The sequence below is a fragment of the Prionailurus bengalensis genome, chromosome A3, assembly GCF_016509475.1.
Source record: "Prionailurus bengalensis isolate Pbe53 chromosome A3, Fcat_Pben_1.1_paternal_pri, whole genome shotgun sequence".
Lineage (NCBI taxonomy): Eukaryota > Metazoa > Chordata > Mammalia > Carnivora > Felidae > Prionailurus > Prionailurus bengalensis.
The window spans coordinates 137,301,548-137,326,769 of NC_057354.1; positions in this window are offsets into that span (position 1 = coordinate 137,301,548).

Genomic DNA, 25,222 nt, shown 5'->3' on the forward strand with positions numbered 1-25,222 from the left:
CTTTTTTTTTTGTAGGAAGACATAATTTCTTAAAAAGGCTACATTCAATGTTGTGGAGTTGGGATTTTTTCCCCAACACTGCTCTTTGATCGCTCTCTGTTTTTTTAAGTTTATTTATTTATTTTTGAGAGAGAGAGAGAGAGAGTACGAGTGAGGGAGGGTCAGAGACAAGGAGAGAGAGAATCCCAATCAGGCTCCACACTGTTAGTGCAGAGCCTGACTCGGGGCTCAAACTCACGAACCGTGAGATCGTGACCTGAGCTCGAATCAAGAGCCAGACACTTAAGCGACTGAGCCCCGCCCCAGGCACACAAGGCTGTTTCTTCTCTCTACTTCCACTCTAGTAGACTGCCCACTTGCCAAATTGAGCCTGAAGCTTGCTGCTGATTGACCCTCAAACTAAACATGACTGTCACAATTTTAAAAGTTGGTTCGGAAAGATGCAAAGAAAATACATGTGGCAGAGACCTTGTGCGACCTGCAAAACCCAGAATATTTACTAACTGGCCCTTCAGAGGAAACATTTACTGACTCGTGGTTTAAGGTGTCAATTTTCACTTGGGTGATGTTTTCCTGATTCACTTCTTTTTATTTAATTACTTTATTTTTAATGTTTTTTTTTAATTTTAGCCTAATTGACACACAACTTTATATTTAAAAAATTTTTTTTAATGTTTATTTATTTTTGGCAGAGAGAGAGAGACAGAGCATGCGTGGGGGAGGGGCAGAGAGAGGGGGAGACGCAGAATCCAAAACAGGCTCCAGGCTCCGGAGCCGTCAGCACAGAGCCCGATGCGGGTCTAGAGAAGTCACGGACCACGAGATCATGACCTGAGCCGAAGTCCGACGCTCAACGGACTGAGCCACCCAGGCGCCCCTACACACAATTTTATATTAATTTCAGGTGGACAGCATGATTTGACAATTGTATACATTAGCTGTGTTCGTTGTGATAAGGATATTCTTGGTCCGCATCACCTGTTTCACCCATTCCCCTCACCCCCACCTCCTCTCTGGTAACCATCGGTTTATTCTCTATAGTTCAGAGTCTGTTCGTGGTTTGTCTCTCTCTTTTTGTTGTTGTTCACTTGTTTTGCTTCTTAAATTCTACATGTGAGTGAGTCACGTGGAATTTGTCCTCCTCTCACTCACCTATTTTACCCAGCATTATATCGTCTAGATCCATCCATGTCATTGCAAATGGCACGATTTTATTCTTCTTCGGGTGAACAATATCCCATTATACTTATATTTATATTTATATTATTTGTATTTATACAGACACCACATCTTCATCATCCATTCATCCATCAGTGGACACTTGGGCTGTTTCCATATCTTGGCTACTGTAGGTGGTGCTGCTATAAAAATAGGGGCACATATATATATTTTTTCAAACTAGTGTCTTTGTATTCTTTGGGTAAATACCCAGTAGTTCAATTGTTGGATCTTATGGCAATTCTATTTTTTTTTAATTGTTTGAGGGACTTGTGTTTAAACAAAAAGGGACACGTCTATATACAGAGAGACACTTGTTCATTTAACGGCTGGAATCTGGCCGTGTGCGGTCAGGATTTTTTCCCATCCACTGACACAGGTTGTCAGACTCGCTCTCCCTTGGGCAAGGCGTATGACTTCTCAGTACCAAAATGTCCAATTGGGAGCTTTACTAATCTCGGGCTCATCTCCTCCCATCCTCTGGGTTCACAACTGACCTTTGGCTCAGGGGTCCACACAGAAAGGGTCACAGGGTCCTCTCACGCCTCCCTTGTCTCAGCCGAAAGCAGGAAGAACTCCTTGATATATGTGACCTTCTTTCTTTCGTCTTCTGATTCCAGCCCTCAAGAGCTGGGACTCAGAGGGTGGAAGAGGAGAGGGGACACGGTTCTCCCCTGTGGCCGGCTGATACGTCCCGGTGAGTGTCCCAATGGCTTACCGCACTGTCTTTGCGGAAACCAGCCGTGGCTCTTGGGCTGCTTCTCACTGTGGTTGGCACAGCTGGCCTCTGTGGAAAAGGTGCTTTCCACAAATGGTGCGTGTGGGTTTGAGGAAAGGTGTTCAATTCACCCTCACTCTCTTGTTACCAAGGACCCTGTCCAAAGGGTTCCATATTCCTTTGACTCCCGCCAGAAGCCGGGGTGCCCAACCTCCCTTGAAGAAGCACTATCACTTTTCCCACTGCCTCTTTCCACTGCGGGGCACTTTCTGGAGCCATGGGGTCCCCACGTTTTTTTCCACCTTCTTCAAGATCCAGAGAGAGCAGGAATGCAGACTTCCCCATTAATAGCCCGCATGCTAACCACGGCTTCTACTCACCCTCCTGGCTTGGGTCTCTTCCCCATGGGTCACGCTTTCAGAAATCCTCAGGGAAGAGAAAGGTGCCAGTTTCTAAGATGGCGCATGCCCCGCACACCGCGAAAGACGCCCAAGATTTCCCGGCAGCTCCCCGGCCACACATTTCCCTGGAGCATGGAGCAGGCTGGTCAGACACATGACTGCAGCCCAGCAAGCACACAGTTTGGGAAAGGTGCTATCATCCTTCAAGCAGGTGCCCTTGGCCCCAGCAAGGGACCTCACAGCGGCTACTCCCAATCAGCTGGGGAAGAGGGATCTCTTTTCTTACTTCTTCCCTCTCTACCTTACGAAAGTTAGGCCATCTTTTCACCATGTTGTTACTTGTTTGAGTTTTTGCTGATACAATTTTACATAGTTGAGTTTGCCATTAATTTTCGTGCTTCCTGCGGTCGTATTTAAAAGGACTTACCATACTCTAATATTATGTACAGATTTAAATCTTTTTCTGAAGTACGTTTAGAGTTTTACGTTTTGTCGTTGAAACCATAGCTTTGGCCACTTTTTATTTTGAGGCTGGCATGAGACAGTGAGGACGACTTTGTCACTTTTTCTGTAGGATTCTCTGGAATCCAATGCCACCTATTAAATAAGATGTATATGTAGGGGTGCCTGGGTGGCTCATCTGGTTAAGCGTCCAGCCTTGATTTCTGCTCAGGTCATGATCTCATGGTTCGTGAGTTTGGGCCCCACATCGGGCTCCACGCTGACAGTGCAGAGCCTGCTTGGGATTCTCTCTCTCTCTCTCTCTCTCTCTCTCTGCCCTTCCCCTGCTCATGCTCTCTCTCTCTCTCTCTCTCTCTCTCTCTCTCTCTCTCTCAAAATAAGTAAATAAACTTAAAAAATAAATAAGATGTATTTTTACCTTTGCATTGAAATACCTACTGAATCCTACTTGGTATGTAAAATTCTGTCTGAAATTCCTATCTTAGTTCATTACTGTGTTTCTCCACTTATACGCTAGTATCAAATGATTATTTAAAGAATGTCTTTGTAATAGATATTTGAGGTCTGTGGAAGTTTGTCTCTGCTCCCAACACCCACCATAAACACAGAGTACACTACTGATTTTTTTTATGAGTGTTCTTGGATATTTCTAGTATTTTATAAGATCTCTATAAATGGTATTTTAAAAATATTTTATTCATTTTGATTTGTTTATTTATTTTTAAGTTTTTATTAATTTATTTTGAGAGAGAGAGAGAGAGAGAGCTGAAGAACCCTGAGAGCATGTCCTGGGGTCAAAATCAAGCATCAGATGCTTAACTGACCGAGCCCCCCAGGTGCCGCATAATGGTGTTTTTATAAGATCTATTTAGGATTTTTAACCGACTCAGTCTTAAGTTCTTGAGTTTTTTGTCTAACAGGTAAGAAACTTTTCATCTTATTCAGTGTTGTTTCTGCATTAACATGTGTGCCTAGTAGAGGCACTCAAATACGTTTGAGGGAACCCAAGAGGTGATTCTCGTCCAAGATCTCACATTCAGAGGCATATCCACGTCTAAATCTCAGCTCTCTTGGTCTATCGTAAAGATTAAAGGAGGTTATTTATCTCAGAGTATGTTATGCAGAATCGGGTGCATAGTAGTAGAAACCTGATACTCCGACAGTTTTTCTTAATAGCCTTTCACTTAATAAATCCTGAAGAAGGTGAGGATATTTTCTTTTCTTTCCATTTCCTTAGTCCTTAAAACTATGGAGACAAATCACCTTTAACAGAAATTGTAGCAATTTAGAAATACCCAAGCAGTTTGCTCAGATGCATTTTCAGGAGGCTAATTCATCATAAACCAACAAATTGAGGGCAAAATGAGTTAAATTCACAAGGTAAGTCACGAAGGCTTGGATTTTACTGATGTCCATGTTGCCTCTGAATAATGGAATCGCTATCTATTGACTGGGTAAATGATTAGATGTCTCTACATCTAATTACTGAGGAAATTAGGCAGTTCTGCCTAGGCCATCCATACACTTTCTATAACACGAATTCCAAGCTTGCGTCTGAGGGACAACCTCTACCCTTTATTGTGCTGGACACAAGGCAGTGTCACTTTCCCCAAGGATTAAATGAGAAGGCATTAAAGTGATTTCTATCATAAAGAAAAAAAATTCTCTCAGGGCGGGGTGCCTGGGTGGCTCAGTCCGTTGAGCATTCGACTTCGGCTCAGGTCCTGATCTAGAGCCCCCGTCGAGCTCTGTGCTGACATCTCGGAGCCTGGAGCCTGCTGCGGATTCTGTGTCTCCCTCTCTCTCTGCCCCTAACCCACTCGCATCCTGTCTCTGTCTCTCTCAAAAATAAATAAACATTAAAAAAATTCTAAGAAAAAAATTCTCCCATTTATGTTGGGGAATGATTCATCACGCCGTGCGGAACCCCCTCTTGAATCAAGAGCTGCTTCTATTCACAACATCCTTAACGATAGCCAAGTCAACCTTCTAGCGTAAGACATGGTATTTCTTCTCTCTTTGGACTGAGATGAAACGTTTCCTTCCTCCTTTCCAAGAGGGACTCAGTCTTCTGGTTATGAATCACATGTTCTTCTGCCTGTGTCTTTCGTTGTTTCTGCCACGCTTTCCTTGTTGAAATATTCATAAAAGACCCTGGGCTCGTGTTCCAGTGACTCACATCACGGAAGAAGGAAAGCTGTGATTTTGAGCATAGGGTAAACCTCGGCTTGAATAAGGATCTGGCATCACGTTCAACTCTGAGATTTGCCCCAGATACCAAGAGACGGCTTTCCCTGGTCCGCACGCGAATGGCAAAGCCGGGCCTCGGATGAAATGTCCACTTTGGATTCATGATGCAAAAAGCAGCATAAAAAGTCAATGTTTACATGAGGCCGAGAGTTGAACACACTGTGCATCCCCCCCCCCCCCCCCCACCAAGCAGGTGGTGCGATTTTGCACACGGGTCTGAAAGCACCAAGATGCTGCCTCTAGGGCAGCCGCCCTACACCTGGGTCTGAATCCAATGAGGCTTTGCCTGTCAGTGCTTTCCCTCCAGCCGGCCCCTGTGTGCAGTCCCGACAGCTGCAGGCTCTAGAACGTGATGTCCGAATGCTCTAAGCTGCTCTGCGCGTGTGCGTTCACACAGACTACCTGCACACACGTGTGTGTCATGTGTAGACAACAGAGATGTGGCAGGCGAGGGCCAGCTTCCTCTGCCCTATACAGCTCCACCCTTTTCGGGAAGGATTTCAGGATTGGGTCTTTCCAGAAATGCATATTTATGCTTTGTTGCTACAATTAGGAGAAATGCCTAAAGCCCGACTGGAACAGGCTCTGTCCACTCCCGTCTTTTACTGTTAAAGGTATCAGAGGAAAGAAACGCTTTATTGAAGGTCTACCTGTTTTGCCTGATAATGAACCGATTCCCTTGTTTCCACTGGTACCTAACATGTGTTTTCTGTGCATTTCAATGCACGTTCTCCTTAGAAGGACAGGTTGGAAAAATTATATATTGGACATCCAAAGAGGAAGGTTTTGTCCTTTCACGCACGCAAATAGATGTGCTTTTGTCCTGCTATGGCGAGGACAATTTTGAAGAGCATTCAAACTTGATGTTGACACGTGCCTTTCAATGATTTAAAAACTGCACACTTTTGAGTTTTTAACGTGCTGTGCAATTTGGTTGCCCCAGCCCACACCCTGGTGACCCCTCGTGAGCCCAGCCCGCACCCTGGTGACCCCTTGTGAGCACACATTCACACGGGGCACACATCATCCTCAGCTCCTGTGCCAATGGTGAGCCTACGGGCCGAGACGAAGGATGTCAAGCTAAAGCCAGGCCTTTCCCAAGAGGAGACAGCTCTTATCTTAGACAGAGAGAGGCCAGAGGAGTGGCCCTGGGGACAAGCCTTCTGGTCTCTCGATTCCCAGAGAAACACATTTCACCATCAGTCCTGCCCTCTCCCCGCCCAGCCCAAGGGCCCCTGCAACGACTCACACTAAAACTACCTGGAGAGCTTTTTCTTGCAGGGATTGTGTTTCCCATCATGCATATGGTGGGAAGATCACAGATGAGAAATGCGAGTGCCTGGAATAAATACTACATGAACCCAGAGACGCAGGCGGGCCCTTGGGAGCCACCAAATGAAATGCCCATCAGTCCTGGATGCACCACAGCCCCCATCCATTGGCAGCTTCCTGCCTCATTATGCTCAAATCAGATGTACGGGGCTGGCCCAGGGCCTGCCGTCCGGTTAACAGAGAAGAGTGTGCTGGCGAGAGGCAAGCATCTCCAGGCCGTGTGAAATGCAAAGATGAGGTCAAGGAGAATGGACTGGATCGATCAACAATGTGGCAAGAGGGGGGCGTCCGTGACCCATTGGCCCTGAAATCCATTGTAAGGCTTCCTTCGGCTGTTCAGAGTGTGCTGGTTGGCCTGGTGCCGTGTGTTCACTGGGTGCTCTCCTTGCAATTATTTGTGCCGGGCTGGCTACAATTCACAGAATAAAACAGAGAGCAGGTGGTTCTCCTAAGGAAGAAGCATAAGGAGACGCCGAGTGACCACCGCTGCCCCGTGTAAACTCTGGAGCGGGCTTTCTGTTCCTGGAAGCGTCGGCAGACGAGGCTGTGAGGCTGTACAGAAAGCAGAAACACCGCAGCGCTGGCCTGCTCTGATGCCCGCAGTAGCTCCCACCGACCCCGTGCGAAAGGGTCCCTGTGTGCACCTGCTGAGACATCCATCCGTGAGCTAGTGGCTTACTCTCAGAGCCCAAAGTGAATAGCAATCGGAATCTATAGCCATGTAAATAGGAGTCTAAAACTATTGAGGAAAACGCTAGTGTATTTTATCTGGGGAAAACAGCAAATACTTCTAAACTAAGTCTATACTAAGACGCTTTGTGTGAATATGCTTCCCCTGAGAAAAGGAGAGAAAAATGTTTCCAGATATAAGAGTAGCTCTAGTTAAAGATTCCTGTTGTGTTGTGTTTTGTTTTGTTTTGTTTTGTTTTTTCACTGTGAAAGAACATACTATAGGGTCACTCAAAGCATTTGGTAAACTTTACAGTGGGTCCTTAAATTAATTAGTATAAAAAAGGGATAGTTAGGTAGGTAGGTAGCTAGCTAGCTAGCTAGCTAATGGGGCTCTACTCCCTTCCATGGTAAACATCACATGAAATATTTTAAAAAAATTTTTTAATGTTTATCTATTTTTGAGAGATAGAGAAAGAGAGCACAAGTGTGGGAGGGGCAGGAGAGAGGGGGAGACACAGAATCCGAAGCAGTCTCCAGGCTCTGAGCCATCAGCACAGACCCCTACGCGGGGCTCGAACCCACAAACCCTATGATCATGACCTGAGCCGAAGTTCAACGCTTAACTGACTGAGCCACCCAGGCACCTCCATCGTATGAAATATTTATTTCCATTTGTGTTACAAGGTGAGGCTGGGCTTGAGGCAAAATCAGACTTTGGTTGCAAAACAATACATTGAAGATGCGCTAACTTCACGGTGGTAAAAAGTAACACCGATTACTTCTCGATTCTCTTTCCCTAAATTCCGACAGGGTATGTGGGGGATTTGCACCTTCAATTTCTGAAAAGTGCCTCCGGTTGTGATTAAGATGGGACCTGGGAGAGGGAGTTGCTTGCTCTGGTGTAGACTTAGAAATGCTGTCCGGAGCATACACTGCGCGGTAACCGATCACGGAGAAGGGGCTGGCAGGTGGTAATCCGTGTTATTGATGCTTACCTTGGAGCGGCACACTCCCAGATTTCCTGCAAAGCTGCTGATTTGATTGTTCCTTAAAGTGCTCCTTTCCATAATTTATACAGTTCAAGCGCCACCCTGACTGTAAGCCATGCGAGAAATGAGTCCCTTGGACCAGATAACCCCTTGAAAGTTATTTTGGCGATTCCAAACTTGGCGTCAAGTAAGGAAGCTGACATTTGGAGGGGGGCACAGGGTGTACCAAGGAATTGATGAGTTCAAAATAGCACGAGCGCCAGCCAGCTGCCATGTTGGTTGGGCTTTGTCGCAAAATACACAGTGGCCCTTCACACTTGTCCTTCACTCTCCAACTTTGCAAATTCTTGTGAAGTCAATGAAGCGGTTGCACCGCCACAGTGCAGAGGGAAACCTTGAGAAGCGCATCATTTCATGGAACAGTTCTGTGGACGTATCGTTCTGATATCATAGAATTGTTTTTTCTCCAACAGGAAGCAAAGCGAAATGACCCACCATCGTGTGTATGGAAGGAAAACCTTCTCCATCTGATTTTTTTTTGGCAGATGTTTACTAGATGTTTCCAAATATGTTCTCCACGGTCCCAATATGGCACTGCTACGTTGACACCTGCCATCCCTTTTAGAGTTAAAGACCCTTGGGCTGCCGTCTATTCTCACACATCGCCACGTGTGAGAGAGCCAAGAATCTGAGGGAACAGAGCTGGGGAGGGAACCGGAAACCACAGGGTTGCTAAATCACCATGTGGCTAAACAGGGAAAACCATCCAAACCCCAAATAGCTAGAGGCAGAGACATGACGCCATCCTCTCAAGGGTCACGGGGAACCAATAAGAGAAAACGGCGGAGGCGAAGTGAAGGTGTTTTGTGGAGCGTTCTCGGAGCCAGAGTTCGGATAGCATCGGTCGTCCTGGTGGTGTTCCCTGGCTGGAGACGGGAAAATCCAGTGCCGACAATGGCTTGGAGGCACACCGGTCTAGCCACGGTGACAGGAGAGCGCCAGCAGGGTGAGGAGCAGGATTAGGAAGTGGTCCAAGACAAGCATCCTATCACCTGGAGTGATTTACTTCAAGGCAGGATCCAGAAGCACCCTCTGTGAACCTGGATTAATGGGTGAGTTGATGAGCACCAGGGATCCAGTGATGTCTCCCAGCCCATCCTTGAGGATAGACTTTCTGTGCCTGTGATCTGGGGCATCACTTAATTTAGACCAGCATTTCCCCAACATCAGGTCTGGGGCACCGCCCCTGTGGTCTGTGCTTTGTTGAGATCAAGAGCGGGGCTACTACGGCTTAGAAATGTAATGCAAGAGACACACGTTGTGTCAAATTTTCTAGAAGATTCATTAAAAAGATTAAACAAACAGATAACTCATTTTCTTTTTCCTTTTTTTTAAAAATATTTTTTAAGGTTTATTTTTGAGAGAGAGACAGAGATGGAGTGCTAGCAGGGGAGGGGCAGAGAGAGGAGGAGACACGGAATCCGAAGCGGGCTCCAGCCTCCGAGCCGTCAGCACAGAGCCCGACGCGGGGCTCGAACCCACGGACCGTGCCATCATGAGCTGAGCTGAGGTCGGACGCTTAACCGACGGAGCTACCCAGGCGCCCCTGGATGATTCATTTTCAATAGAAATTTTATATCGTCCAGTATAGCAAAAATACTATTTCAGCAGATTCCTGTAGTCGCCTTTCCAGCGCCCATTAACCACATGTGGCCAGCGGTGTCGTGTTTCAGAGCACTGAGTACGGTCACCTATTGAATAGGTGTCTTTAATTAGAACCACTGCCTTGTACTTTGGCAGTTTCACTCTGAAAGGAAATTTTGGTATCACCGTCAAAACCTTCAGTGTGAGGTAACAAACAGGTTTTTCTACTATGCATCGTTCCATGACGACTAAAATTAAATAGAATGGTGATATGCTACTTAAGATTAAATTTAAAGTAAATTAAATTCCTATGCTACCTAAAACTACTCATGAGACACCATTAATTCATAAGGTAAATATGGAGAAAAATCTGACCTAACCAATGAAAATGGTACCTGGGGCCCTCCACTGTATCTCACAAAGATGCTTTGTTTGGTGTGTTTGTTTTTTTCCCTGCAACTCCTTGTAACGTATGGGAAGAGCCATGATCTATCTCTATAATACAGTTTAAAAAGTAGAAGTGAAAATTTTACTCTGCATGAACATTAGGCATATCAGATATCTAACTTGGCACTTTTGATAAAGTCGGGACAAATTCATTTTCATAAAAAATGAAAGGATGAGTATAATAAAATATAATTCAGACACATCATAAATTCTATGTGGTTTTTTTTTTCTCGGCTTTTCTTCAAAAAAGCCTACACTGCTTGTGTCACAGCAGCACCAAATCGACACAGTACCTCTTTTAGCCATTAAATATTCACAACAAACTTTAAATGCGATTCTCGTTCATTCTGAAAAATTATAAGGGGGGATTCTGTGATTAATACTAGATTCATGCCTCTTCAGCAAACGAAGTTATGACTACTTTGCCCTGCCGTGTGATTTGTATTTATGTCATAAAATAAGTTACCATTTCAAGCAATGTCCCTGTCATATCATATCTACTCAAAGGCACCAATTCACTTTGGCTTCTGCAAAAAACTGTGAGCCACAACAGACCAGAAGCCCACAGAACCGGCCGTCTGTGCTTTTGTGTATCGAGAGCCCCAAAGACCATCCCATGCTTTGGAGGATCCTCAGCAACAGAAACGCCGTGATACAGGTTCCCCCGCACTCTTCCTCGTATCTCCAGCAGGCAGCATGAGTCCCGGCTGTCCAGGATAGGAAGGGAAAGTAGAGAAGCCAGATGGACAAACGAGTTCGTAGCCTGCCATGCTGTGCCTGTCCAGCTGCAGACCCAACTTGGCATTACAGTGGGATCTTAGCTCTCTTCTTCTGTTTGCCGGTCTTTTTTCACCTTTCAGCCGTCTATGCCGCTCATCGTGGCTCTGGAGTTCAGATTTAGCATCTGTCTATACGAGGGATTCTCAGCTTTGGTGCTACTGACACAATTCTGTGTGGCGGGGCTGATCTGTGCCTTACAGGACGTTCGGCCGTGTCCCTCGCCTCCACTGACCAGGTATCAGTGCCACCCACACTCAGGTGTGACAACCAAAATGTCTCGTATTGCAGCGCCCCCCCTTGGGGGACAAGATGGCCCCCGACTGAGACCCAGGATCTAATGTCTCACCTCTCAGATGGTACATGCTATCGTTTTTCCTGGGTCCTGGTGTGGGCTCTCTCTTTTAGTTTTGATTTTCACTGTTACTCAGGATTATATCTGCTCGCTTGTAATAAATTTAAACACACAGTCCCTCCCAGCATGCCCCTCTTCGAGGCCCTCATTCCAGCGACAGACCACTTGGGGACAGGTAGAGAGGTGTGGAGTAAACACATGTGCAGTGGTGAAAACACGCTGCCAAGAAGCAATAGCAGGAACCAGAAGCCAAAGTGCAAATGTACAGAACAGATGTGTTCTAAAGTAGGCTGCCTGGCAATCGTTCAGACAGGAGTTTTAAGCATTTTCCCCAAATTTTAGATTAATCTTCACAAAATGTCCTCTCCTGACTGGCCAAAGACACATTTACCATCTTAAAAAAATAAAAATAAAATAACACCAATGAAACACTCCCATGACTTAAACACATTACATAGTTTTAAATATGAACGCATAGGGGCGCCTGGGTGGCGCAGTCGGTTAAGCGTCCGACTTCAGCCAGGTCACGATCTCGCGGTCCGTGAGTTCGAGCCCCGCGTCAGGCTCTGGGCTGACGGCTCAGAGCCTGGAGCTTGTTTCCGATTCTGTGTCTCCCTCTCTCTCTGCCCCTCCCCCGTTCATGCTCTGTCTCTCTGTGTCCCAAAAATAAATAAATGTTGAAAAAAAATTAAAAACAAAATAAATAAATATGAAAGCATAATAATAATTACTTACACTCATTTGTAACCTCTAGAAGATTCTGTGGAACCAACTCGTTGACTATAGTAATTAAAAAAATAGAGCAAACATTCTTGCCACTTTTCCTGTTTAAACAGTAGCTCAGGGGCCCTTGGGTGGCCGAGTCAGTTAAGTGTCTGATTCTTGGTTTCAGCTCAGGTCATGATCTCACAGCGCGTGAGATCGAGCCCCCCGCACCAGGTTCTGTGCTGACAGCGTGGAGCCTGTTTGGGATTCTCTCTCTCCTTCTCTCTCTGCTCTTCCCCCACTCATTCTCTCTCTCTCTCTCTCTCTCTCTCTCAACATATAAATATTTTTAAAATATACCATGTATTTAAAAAAATAAACAGTAGCTCTGGGTAAGCAAATAGTTGATGAGGGGAAATGTGTCTTTATGGAAAAACTGCAGCTAATAATCACATAAGTAGAAGTAAATTATCAGTGGAAGTAATAATCTAATAATTAGTGGCCCTAGGCAATGGCTATCAAAGGGCTGATGAGTTTTAAAGAGAAAACAGAGAGAGAGAGAATATATCTCATATTCTTTAATTTTTTTAAAACATTTTTTAAACATTTATTTCCAATCTTGTGTTTCTGCTTCTAGAACTAAAATTGCTTCCAGGACACCTGGGTGGCTCAGGCGGTTCAGCGTCTGACTCTTGATTTCCGCTCAGGTCATGATCCCAGGGTCGTGGGATCAAGCCCCATGTCTGTTCCCGCTGAACACGGAGGCTGCTTGAGATTCTCTTCTCTCTCTCTTTCTGTCTCTCTCTTTCTTTCTCTCTCCTCCTCCTCCTCTTCCTCCCCCTCCCCCCCCCTGCTCGAGCACACACTGTCTCTCTAAAAAAAATAAAAATAAAGAAGATAAAAAAAAATTACTTCCAGTATTTGGCATTGTATCCTGGATCCATACTCAATGTATTTATTAATTCTATTAATTAACTCTAGATTCATTCGGATTTTCTGAAAATACAACTCTGGCATCTCTAAACACCAAAGATCATTCTCAAGCTTCTTCTCTAACGCAAGGCATCATCAGTACAGGTATCCACGAAGTTCGATGCACATAAAACAGGACCAAAACACAGAAAACTACATCTGGGCCCATTAGCTAGAGTCCAGCGGCCATGAACCAAAAAATAATGAGCAAATCTTACAAGTAACCATGAGGGAAAAACATCTCATCAAGGGGACCTGAAATGAGAGCCAATTCATTCTAACAGTGGATATGGGCTGATGGGCTGGAGGGTCGTCAATGAGAACGCTTAGGGCCATCACATCACATCCAGGATGTGGTGATATGGAGACGTGTAAATCAGTGATGAAAAATCCACCTTTTTGAAACGTTCTGCTTCTCTGTCTATGCAAGCATTCGCACATGACCTTGGAGCCGGCAAAGTGTCTTAGGAATAAGCAGACTAGCGCATTGCCTCTGGAAGTGATCCGTATTATTCCCATTAGGTAACTCTCCTCCAAATTTTCTCCATGACCCCCACAGAGACCTGGGAATACATTATTAGAAACTGGTTTCCACGACTTTAGGTCCTGACCCTTTTCTTTAGATGGGAATGGAGCCTAAAAGTGACAACTTGAAGGTTATAGCTCTTGAGTAAACGCATCGCCTGTACTCCTAAAAGGTTTCGGTTTTAGAAAACTGAAGGTGAGAATAAATGCATTATAGTTTGTGGATTTATTAGGGCATCGCCCAGTGAATAATTATCACAACATGTATGATACACATCTCAAACACTATTTTAAATGACTTATAATATTGATATCTTTTATTAAATTTATTATTTTTATGTCATTTTTTACACTCTCCCGTATCTGTCCTTTCGAGATATATTACTTTTCTCAATTTGGGGTATTTTTGCTGGTATTGCGAGATTTGGCACAATCATCGCATGTGTACGTGTACTTCTCTGTGATTCTTTTTGTTCTGATAAATCACTCTTATGTTAGTGTTATTTCATCACGTAACACGTCGACTTTGCTTAAACGTCTCATTCTTTTCTCACAAAAGTATACCTACGGAAGTCCACTAGAATTAAGGGTTTTTTTTTTTTTTAAAAGTTAGTTTTAAATATATTTAGGATCTTACAACGACGTGTTCTTTAAGAAAGTTTTCGTTTATCCCTATATTTTTTTCCATCTTAAAGCACATCATTTCTTTAACTTTTGACAAAACGACTGTTAGAGCATAACCTAGTCCATCCCCTCGGACATCACAGTTCCAAGAGTTAACTTCCCTTTAATTTTCCTTCCCCGCTTCCAAAATCTTCTTTATCCCAGCGATTTTTGTTTCCTCCTAGGGCAGAGCGCCAGGAGTGAGGACAGAATCATGCTCTGGAAACACAGCCATCCATAATCTTTGGGGGCCAGAAAAGAAGTTCTCCCTTTCTAGCACCATGGCGTCTGGGTACGTTGATCACCTGTGCACCACATGCGTTCATGTGAGTAGGTGTGGCTGCAACTCAGCTTTGCTTCTGAAGAAAGAGGAGACGCCCTGTGCTCCCTCACCTGTTCTGTGCAGCCTCCTGAAAGCAACTTAACTTTTCATGCACCTCATGCAGGAGAGAGGCAGGCACACAAGCATCGGTGGGCGTGACACGTGCCACCAGAGTGCCTGGGGCCCCAGGTGGCAACACAGGGCTCCCTTGACTCCAGAGTCAGGACTGCAGCTACTTTGGCCATCTCCGTGAGCACCGGCCCAGGCTTCAGCATGTGAGCCTTGGCATCTCTTTCATGTCTTGTTCGGAATCAGTGGAAGGTGAAATAAAGCCATCAGCTCTCGTAGGTACAGAAAACTTCGCTGCGGGGCTCTGAACTCCCTCTGATTGCCAGCTCGTGTTCTCCTGTGCCCATGAAACTTTGCTTCCTGCAGACATAACGTTTTGGAAATTGCACGCGTCCAAAGAAAAGCCTGCTCTGAAAGCACGGCTCAAGCGCCTTTCACCGTTCCGTCACTCCCCCAGAGCACGCCCACAAGAATGATGTGATAATGGGGCGCCTGGGTGGCGCAGTCGGTTAAGTGTCCGACTTCAGCCAGGTCACGATCTCGCGGTCTGTGAGTTCGAGCCCCGCATCAGGCTCTGGGCTGATGGCTCGGAGCCTGGAGCCTGTTTCCGATTCTGTGTCTCCCTCTCTCTCTGCCCCTCGCCCGTTCATGCTCTGTCTCTCTCTGTCCCCAAAATAAATAAACGTTGAAAAAAAAAAAAAGAATGATGTGATAAATGTAAAAGCCTATGTTATGAAAAAGAGTTTACAAGGCCCTTGTAGGGGGAGCTGCCTACATATTTGCTCGTCGATGGTGAAGCATGTCACTACGGATCCGTCAGACAACAGGTCCCCACTGCAAGGGGAGGGGCACATTACAAGTTAAAACCTGAAGACGCATCACCAGCGGGCAGGGCTCATCTTTTATTATCATCACGGCCATCATTATGATTCTTATCCCCCTTCGTAGACATCGAGAGAACATCACAACCAAGGTGTTCACACTTGTAAAAATAAAGTTATGCTCTTTTTTCTTTTATGTTGCGTAAGGCTCAGTAACGATAAATACCTTGTACTGGGGTGGGAAAAAAAAAGAGCTGTTGTCGATGTAGTCAGGGGGACAGGATGATCTTCACCTCTGCTGTCTCACTGCTGGTGAGGGAACAACTGAATAATCGATAGCAGAAAACGTGCCTGACGTCAGCACCACTGGCTTACTCGGCAGGTGCAATCGCCTCACGCACGGAAAGAGCTTGTATAATTTTCATTAAACGTGTTTACAGATTTTGCCAACATATTTTCAATGTCTGAGAAAATAAAAACATTTCCAGAAACCACTCCGTGATGGTGCTGTTACCCACGCCTTGGGTCGCCTTTCTTGTCTTTCTGCTCACTCTCTCGCATCCCGTTGTGTCTCGAGGCCCACGTTTTATTTGGCCACATTCCTGCTCTAGACGCCAAGTTCTTGATTCCGAATCTTCCTGTTCTAGATTCTTGGCAGTGCTGCTAAATTGATGTTGGACTTTTCCCACATCTAGGGTATTTGTTTTTCTCATTAACAAGTGTGTGCCCGTGTGTGTGTGTGTGTGTGTGTGTGTGGCTTCAGTGTATTTCACCATCACGTGCTCTCCCTACGTACTAATATGATGACTTAGGGTATTTAGTCTTTCAGGGATATTTGCATTTCAATAGGATTACCAGAAAATTGAAATACTTTAAGCTTGCCAAGTCTGGTAATGTTGGAATTTGGATTTTCAGGTAGAATACCTTTGTCGTGCTGAATCAATCATCTACCCTGGGCATGTGCCGACCTATTTGTCTTGGCCTATGTGGTCTGTTTTATTATAGGGTCTGGCTCCCAGCTCTCAGATGTCAGACCGCCCATAGGGCCCATAGGGCCTGTCCCTCCTTCTGTTCAGGCATGGTACCTTTGGTAAGCCTTATGGCAGAAGCCCACCATGGTTCACTGAGGCAGCTGATTTAACCTGGCACTAGATGTATCCTCAGTGTCCTGGGTCAGCAGCACCAGGTAAAAAACACTGTATGCCCAGGCCTTGTTGGACACGGCATTTTTTTCAATTTAGGGAGCAACTTCTTTTTGGGTTAGTTATCAGCCGTAGAAATAGCAGCAACTCAGATAGATGTTTTGTTTTTGTTTCGTTTCTCTTGCAATGCTGTGAAAAGTCAAGAGTGCATAAATCCCGGGATGCCCAGCAAAGGTGAGCGCAGACCAGCTTTCTAGTCCTTGGGGCTCAGTGTCACCAACTTGCAAAGTCTTCAATCTCATTCCATGATCCTTGTCTCGTCTCTTCCGGAGCCTGTGGGGCTCTCAAGTTCCGTTAACTCGCCGCGCGGACGAGAAAGGTGGAGGAGAGGTCAGCATACTGGTGTTGCAGTTCAGCTCCGAGACCTCCAGCGAGGCTCCCCTTAAAGAATACCTAGGAAGCACGGAGTCCTGTCTCCGCTGATGCTTCCAACACTACCTCTGGAGGGATGAGGAGGGAACCAGGACTGGCCACAGAGAGAAGCTGAACCTCCATAGAAGCAAGACAAGCATGAGCCTTCCCGACAGGGAGAGCTGGAGACAGAGGACTCATCAGAGTTGCCCCTAAATGGTTTGGGTGTGGGTAGCCTCTGCAAGCAGTTACCGGATGTGGGTCCCTGTGAACCTGTGCCCTTGGGTCAGAGAGTCCTTGGCAGAAGGAGCTCTGAAGGAGCCTCTAGATGGACAGCAAGTCCATCTGTGAAGGGGATCAGGGAGGCACATCTCGTTTCTCTACAATGAGAACAAGGCTCCTTGCCCTCGAAATGACGACTAGACAGAACACAGAGGAATTTGGGGGCAGAGAACTTCTCTGGACGGCAACATAATGGTGAATACATGTCATTGTATATTTGTCCAAATCCATAGAGTGGACAACATCAAGAGTGAGCTCTGGGGACACCCGGGGAGCTCAGTCGGTTGAGTGTCCGACGTTGGCTCAAGTCACGATCTCACAGTTCGTGGGTTCGAGCCCCATGTCCGGCTCTGTGCAGAGCTTTAAATAAAAGCTGGTTAGAGAACATGGAAGCATTCATCCAAGCTCTGCACATCTGTGTTAACTAGTTAGTTGTTAGCAGTTGAAGGCTGGCCAGACATGGAATATTTGAATAAGATCATCTGGGGCCCCTGACTGACGCTCAGTCAGTTAAGCGTCCGACTTCAGCTCAGGTCACGATCTCGCGGTTTGTGAGTTTGAGCCCCACGTCAGGCTCTGTGCAGACAGCTTGGAGCTTGGAGCCTGCTTCGGATTCTCTGTCTCCCTCTCTCTCTGCCCTTCCCTGCTCACACTCGGTCTCTCTCCGTCTCTAAAAAATAAATAAATGTTAAAAAAATTTTCAAAAACAGAGCGAGTTCTAATGTAAACTGTGGACTCTGGCTAGGAATAACTTACCAATATTGGCTCATTGATCATAACAAATGTACCGTTCTCACAGGATGTTGATAGCATGCAAGGCTGTGTGTGTATATGGAAACACTGCTCCATTTTGCTGTGAACTTAGCACTGCTTTCAAAATAAAGTCCATTAAAAATAATAATGTTAAATAGCAAGGCGTGTTTAAATAGGCTAAAACCAATATTGCGATCACGGACTTCACGGTCTCAGGTGAGATCGGCAAAGACCCTACGAGAGCAAAGGCCATGCGTGAACATAGGCAAACTTGTAGCTGTGTACGTTACATTCTCCAGAAAACTCGTGCAAAAGTCAAATGTCTAAGGACGCTTGGCTGGCTCAGGTGGTTGAGTGTCTAACTCTTGATCTCTGTTCGGGTCATGATCCAGGGTTGCAGGATCGAGCCCCAGGTCGGGCCCCATGCTGAGTGTGGAGCCTGCTTGGGATTCTCTCTCTCTGCCTCTATCTCTGCCCCTCCCCCACACTCTCCAAAATAAAAATTTTTACCAACAGGTGGGCCGCTTCTGAAACGTCCACTTTGAGAAGTCAGCCTCCTAACCCTCGTCTCCCGTTCTTCCAGCTGGGTTGTGCTGAGGCCTCCTGGTTTGGACACAAACCCCACCCTTGCAAACATCTTTGACTTCCTTACACGTCCCCTGGATCATTGTACAGCCTGCTTCATTATCTTCTTACACCAAACGTCCGCCCGCCGAACATTGCGGGACGAGGCTCTCACATTCTAGTGGTTCCTCCTGAAATCCGTAATCACCGATCTCAAATAAGCACCTGACATGTGCCAGGAGGGAAGGTGGGGGCAGGGCACGCAGGGACCACGTTCTTCCTTTTCCCCTGCTCTTTGCTGGCTGGACCCCCGTCAGAATAATGGGTGACTATGAAGAAAGAGGAACGCCAGCAACGCTAGGTTGGATCCGTCTCGAAAGGATGGTGTACGAGTCAGTGAAAGAAATAATAGATCGCGAATGGCCAGAGCAGGGGATAAAAGCGAGTTTATTCGGAACCCGCCAAAGCCTTTCATTGTTCTGAAATGACTTCCAGAACCACTAACCTGATCAGGGGAAAATTGTCTGCAACTCTGACACACCCAACACATTGCTTCTTCACCTTTTTGGACTCTCTTAGACTAGCCATGCTCCTGTCATATTTTTCAAATATTTTGGCATCACCTGTCATGGCCCCTGGACAGATTTCAGTAACAATAAAACTCAGGCTCAACTCAAGGGTTATGAGACCGGAAAACATTTGTGGAACGTATGGTTTAAATTATTTTTTCTGTGTCTGGAAAATTAGTAGATTTCTTACCTACAGAAAGCATAAAAACGTAAGGGTAGATATGTCCTGGTAAAATTGCTATAACATCATATAATTTATTTGTATAACTGACTATAGATGTGCCTAGATATTTAGCAAAGCCTCGCTATACTATGACAGCTTCCAGATAGAGTATTGAATATTTCCCTCGGAACAATGCCCGTAACAGATAAAAACTACACATTACAGATGTGGGAATGAAATTAATGTTAAGTGCCTTCAGTGAGCAAGGCTGCAGAGAGATTTCTCTCTCTTATGACAATGCGTTTATTTATGTGATACTTTGTCCGAAAACATTTTAACTGGCAGAGCATCACACGCGTCATGAAAGAGAAAGTTAATTAACAATAAATAAGAAGATAGAGAAAAAGGAGAACAAAGGTAGGAAAACAGTCTCTAAAAAATCAAAGGGAGAGAGAGTAATTTATGAATTATTGGGAAATAGTAATAAAAATGAAAGTTACCATTTTGAAAATGTTATCTGAAATTCCAAGAATTGTTTCCTTGGCTTGTGTTTCCCTTCCCAGGTAACGTTTCATAGCTTGGTTGTTACGTCTCTCACAATCTACAGAGACTCATACGTTATTGTTAAAATATAGGGACTTGCTTCCTAGCAGGGTGCATCTGTTCTGATTTGGGTGGGGGGTTGGGGGGCAGTCCTCTCCCCTTCTGGAATTCCAATGGGAACGCACGACTTCTGTGTTTGCAGGACCTCACGTCTTACACTTCTTTTTGCTGTTAGGGCTGGGAGTAATTTCTGGGAACAGCACCAGTCACCGAGGAAGCCTGCTGGACAGGTGTGTGAGGGCAGCTGAGGGCAACAGCTTTGAGGAGCAGCGATTCCTGGCTGTCTTCTGGAGCTAATGTGATGACTGCAGCAGAGACTTTCCAAGAAATAGTCCAAAAACATGCGAAGAGCAACGGCAGCATCATCGGGAAAGGGTATAATTTCTTGGGGTAATTACCTGGAAGAGGAAACACTCACACAAGCCCACATGTGGTGCTGTCTTTACCTGGAAGCCGGCTCTGTGGGCGGGGGCTTCTGATTCCAGAAGAACAAAGAGACAAGATCACTGGGTCCTGGACCAGGAAGAGGAGATGAAAAGGTTATCCCGCAGACACTCGATGGAGTTTCAAAATAGACTGAGGATTACATGATGTTCTCGCATCAATATTGGATTGCCGAGCTTGGTAACCACGGGGTTTTGGGTTGCGACTGATGGAGTCCTTGTCAGAAAACACACATGGCAATACTGGGGGCGGCAATAGGTTAAAGATCCTCTCACATAGCCCAGAGAAATCATGCACGTGCATGCACACATACACACGTACCTGTGTGTGCGTGTGTGTGTGTGTGTGTGTGTATGAGCGTACGTATGATGTGTGTCTACGTGGCTGTGACTACTCAGAAGGGCTGTTTGAGAGTCCTTCTGCTCTTGCAACTTTTCAGTAAGTACAAAAGTAGATCAAAGGGTTCAAGCACCAATAATGAAGACAGACAGTCTCTGCACGCGAATGTGTCTCTGCGTGTCTCCACAGGCCCACCGCATGGTACGGTTTAAATAAATAAATGCGAGTCACTTCTACGACTCGGGCAACAACAGATGTTGGCGAGGATGCAGAGAAAGAGGAGCTCTTTTGCACTGCTGGGGGGGAAGGCAAACGGTTGCAGCCGCTCTGGAAAACAATAGGGAGGTTCTTCAAAAAATTAAAAATAGAACTACCCTACGGTCCAGGATTTGCACCACTAGGTATTATCCAAAGGATATAGGAGTGTTGTTTCAAAGGGGCACATGCAGCCCAATGTTTACATCAGTGCTATTGACGGTAGGGAAGGGGTAGAAAGAGCCCAAATGTCCATAGACTGATGAATAGACAAAGTTGTGGTCTCCATACACAGTGGAGTATGACTCGGCAATCAGAAAGAATGAAATCTTGCCATTTGCAACGACGTGGATGGAACTGGAGGGTATTATGCTAAGAGAAATTAGCCAGAGAAAGACAAATATCATACGACTTCACTCATAGGAGGACTTTAAGAGACAAAACAGATGAACCTAAGGGAAGGGAAGCAAAAATAATATAAGAACAGACAGGGGACAAAACATAAGAGACACTTAAATACAGAGAACAAAGTGAAGGCTGCTGGAGGGGTTTTGGGTGGGGGGGATGGGCTAAATGGGCAAGGGGCATTAAGGGGGACACTTGTCCGGATGAGCACCGGATGTTATACATGGCGGGGGGGTGAACCACTGGATTCTACTCCTGGAATCATTATTGCCCTATATGCTAACTAACTTGGATGTAAATTTTAAAATAAATAAATAAGTAGATAAACAAACAAACAAACAAACAAAACAAAACAAGTCATTTTTGCCTGTACATAAAATTTGGGGAAAAAAATCTATAATAACATTTTAAAGCTCACCATCCATTATTAGTTATTTTGAGTAATTGCTTCTAGAATTTTTAGAAGCTACAGTTTATTATATAATGTAGGGTACATTTTGTTATCTTTTGCAGTCATACGCCCAGATTTTTTCATTTGCCATTTTCCTGAAGTCCCTTCCATGCCACTAAATATTAGTCATCGTCCTATAAGGTGGCAACACATTGCGTACCTGGGATTGTTTCGTTCAGCAAGCGACCCCGCTGACGTGAACTCCAGGTAACCGGCCCCGCACCTCTACAGGCGTCTGATTTGTACTCTGAAGTCAACAGTTCTGGGCAGGTGTGATGGTTAATTTTATGTGTTGACTTAGCTAGACTATGGTGACAATGAGGGGGGTCACACAGCAATCTGGACGTTACTGTCAAGATATTTTTAAAGAGGTGATTAATCTGTACTCATCAGTGGACTGAGTAAAACAGGTTTCCCTTCATAACATGATGGGTTTCTCATCATCACTTGAAGGTCTGAAGAGAAAAGCACTGAGGAAGAGGGAGTTTCCTCTTCTGGGGTTCCAGCCTGCTGGCCTGCTGTGCACATTTTGGACTCGCCGGTGCTCAAAGTCTTACGAGCCGATTTCTCAGAATAATCTCTATCTAGCTATCGTCTCTCTGTCTATGACCTATTTATCTATGATCTATTTCTCCGGGTTCTATTCCTCTGGGGAACCCCAAAGAATGACGCTGTCCACTTTGAGTAAGTTAGTTAACTTCTGTCTTTGTTTGCATCTACAACACCGAAATAACAAGCGTACTTACTCCACAGGGTTGATCTGAGAACAAAATACGCCTGGCTTCGATGTGCTTAGAAATTACCTGGTTGACCTCCCAGCTCGTGGATGCTAGCTCTTTTTATTACAGCTATTTTAGAGTTTTTTCCAGTCTAGGAACACTGTTAATAGTATCAGGATATGCGTCACTGTGCATACATTCCTCTAGGTATTCTGGATCCTTCCCTTAGCCTCTACCAAGGTCAGTTTCAGAACCTGCATGATGTGGCCTCCAGCACTGCTCTGACATCCCACCTCATTCTGCCCACATGGGCTTTATGGCCGTTCCTCTAATTTACCAACATGCTTGCCCCAGGGCTTTGCTATGTGTGGTTCTCTCTTCCAGGCGGAGGCACTGTCCTGGTGCGTCGACTTCACTTATGTTGTAACGGCCATCTTCCTTTAAGACTATTCTAGATACTAGATCAGACATAAAACCCATCATTTGTTTCTTTCTTTGATGTTCCCTTTCTACTATTTTGAGTGTTAAACTTGAGTTGTTTCGTCCAGTTTATTTGGAAGTACAAGGACATACTCCAGTGTTCACAAGTAGCCGGGACTGGTGATATGGAACCAGGTTAAGAGCACACAGGATGTGGGCGGGGAGTGAGGTGGCCAGGCCAGGCGGACATGAGTTTGTTTTTCAAGCTACGTGGCAGCTGTTGACGTGACCGATGTCCACGGTGCTTCGTGAACACAGCAGACATCTACGGGGACTCCCTCGTTCATCACTTTTCATGACTTCCTCTGGCTCTGTTTCTGTGGTTTCTGTCTATTGACTGTTGGCTGCGCGTGGCCTCAGCCTCCCGGCTTGTTCTTCCTGCCTTCTCTCTGCACCAGGGGGCTTCGCGAGGTCTGCTGAGAGGCTCAGCTCAGGATGGAGCCATGGCCTCCTAGGTAGGGTGACCGTAGGGGTGGTCGAGAGACTGTCCGTGGCGCCCCCTGTGGTTTGCTGTCTTTGGCACTAACGTGGATGCGGGGTCCGATACCAGCAGGTGGGAAGCAGGACAGCGGGCTTCCCATGAGGCAGGGGTACTTTGTGCCCTGAGGCTTCTCAGAGCTGCTGACTGACAGCGCGGAGATCTCTGTGGCCCTAGGTGACAGTGCTCCTGTTCCCTCTACCAGGTGACCTCAGTATATGATCCTGATGAAACGTGACTCACAGCTGTCCATCGTAAACAGAATGACGTATTTTAGGGTTGGTGAGCAAACGGTGTCCCACGAGAAGCAATTGCTTCTCGACTTTACTTTTTAGGACTCCACCCATGTCGGAAAACAGAGGTCACCTAAAATCTGCTGCTCTCGCATTGCTTTGTGCTTTCGTCTAGAAGAAATCTGTCTCGTTAACCTGTGGTTGACACATCTTTCCCTTGATTACGAAAGAGAAGAGAATGATTTCCATATGGCTTACAAATTTCTTTTATAGATAAATTCGTTCCATCTTTTACCTCAGCGTGTCAGGTAGAGTGAAGAGAAACTTCAGCAGAAAATGAGAAATATTGAGGAAAACAGAGGAGTCGGAGTTGGCTCTTGTGCGCTCGGCCCCGCTCTGTCTTCTGGTGCGGGAGCTCGGGGCAGCGTGGGGGGCTCTGCGCCGGCCCTGAAGGCGGATCTCGGTTCGGCTCTCCACCGGCAACCCTGCTGAGGTCTATAAATATGGTTTAAATGCACCTCTTGCTGCAAGGAGAAAGGTCCGCCTGTTCACGCTGGGCCACCTCGTCCCTACCCGGAAGCCTGGAAGCCACACTCTGCCGTGCTTTCTCCCCAGCCAACCCCGGGCCGTCTTCCAGGTCTTGGAGTTCCCTGCCCCTTCCCTGATGGGACATTCCATAAGTGCTGCCGTTTCTGGAAGGACAACGTCCCTCCCAGGTACCTAGCTCCTAGCTGTCCTTCTCATCCTTGACTAAGATCCATTTGGTGGGGGGGGGACACAAAATGGCTGCACATAACCCCATATATGTGTATATGAATGTGTGTGCGCATACGCATGTGCCTATGTGTATATACATGTATATTTCACATCCGCTGGTGTTTTGCAGAGTCCAGACATATCAGCTTAGGTAAAGAAATTGATGATTAACGGACCGTTGTCCCCTTTGTGTATAACCTTGTTTTATACAAGGACCAGTTCCTTTTTTCTTGGTCAGCTTTGTAACCTTCACTCAGCTGTAGAGAGAAGCTGCCATATTATTTCACTTTGCATACCCTTAAGAAGATAGCAGACGTTGGTCGCAGGAGGCTCGCGTTTAATCTTTCACGATTATCTGGATTCCGTTTATGAGTTCTACTGATCAAACTGGGAGCCACCAAAAGCAGCAAAGCTCCGTGACCCACCTTCTGTGGCTTGTGTGGCGAGACCCTTTTTTCAGGAAGTATTGTGATACGAACCACATCATCTGCTGTCATACAACCTGGCCAAGGGAAGAGAAAGAGAAAAGAATCTATAGCTATGCTGAACTTGCCGGCTTCATGAAATTCTAAGGTAAGTACACACAGGGCTAGAGAATGAAATCAGTAACAATGTATCTGGATTTTTCTTAATATCTTTCACAAGAAACCAAGATGTAGTATATACAGCATGACTTTCTCAGAATCACAATTTATGATGTAATAAAATAAATTAGCATTATTTTATCAAAATACATAATTTATATAGAATTTTTATGTGCTGAAACTAACAAGACTTATTTTAAATATCTAATTATGGTCATAATTCCCATTTACCTAGAATTATAAGGCTCT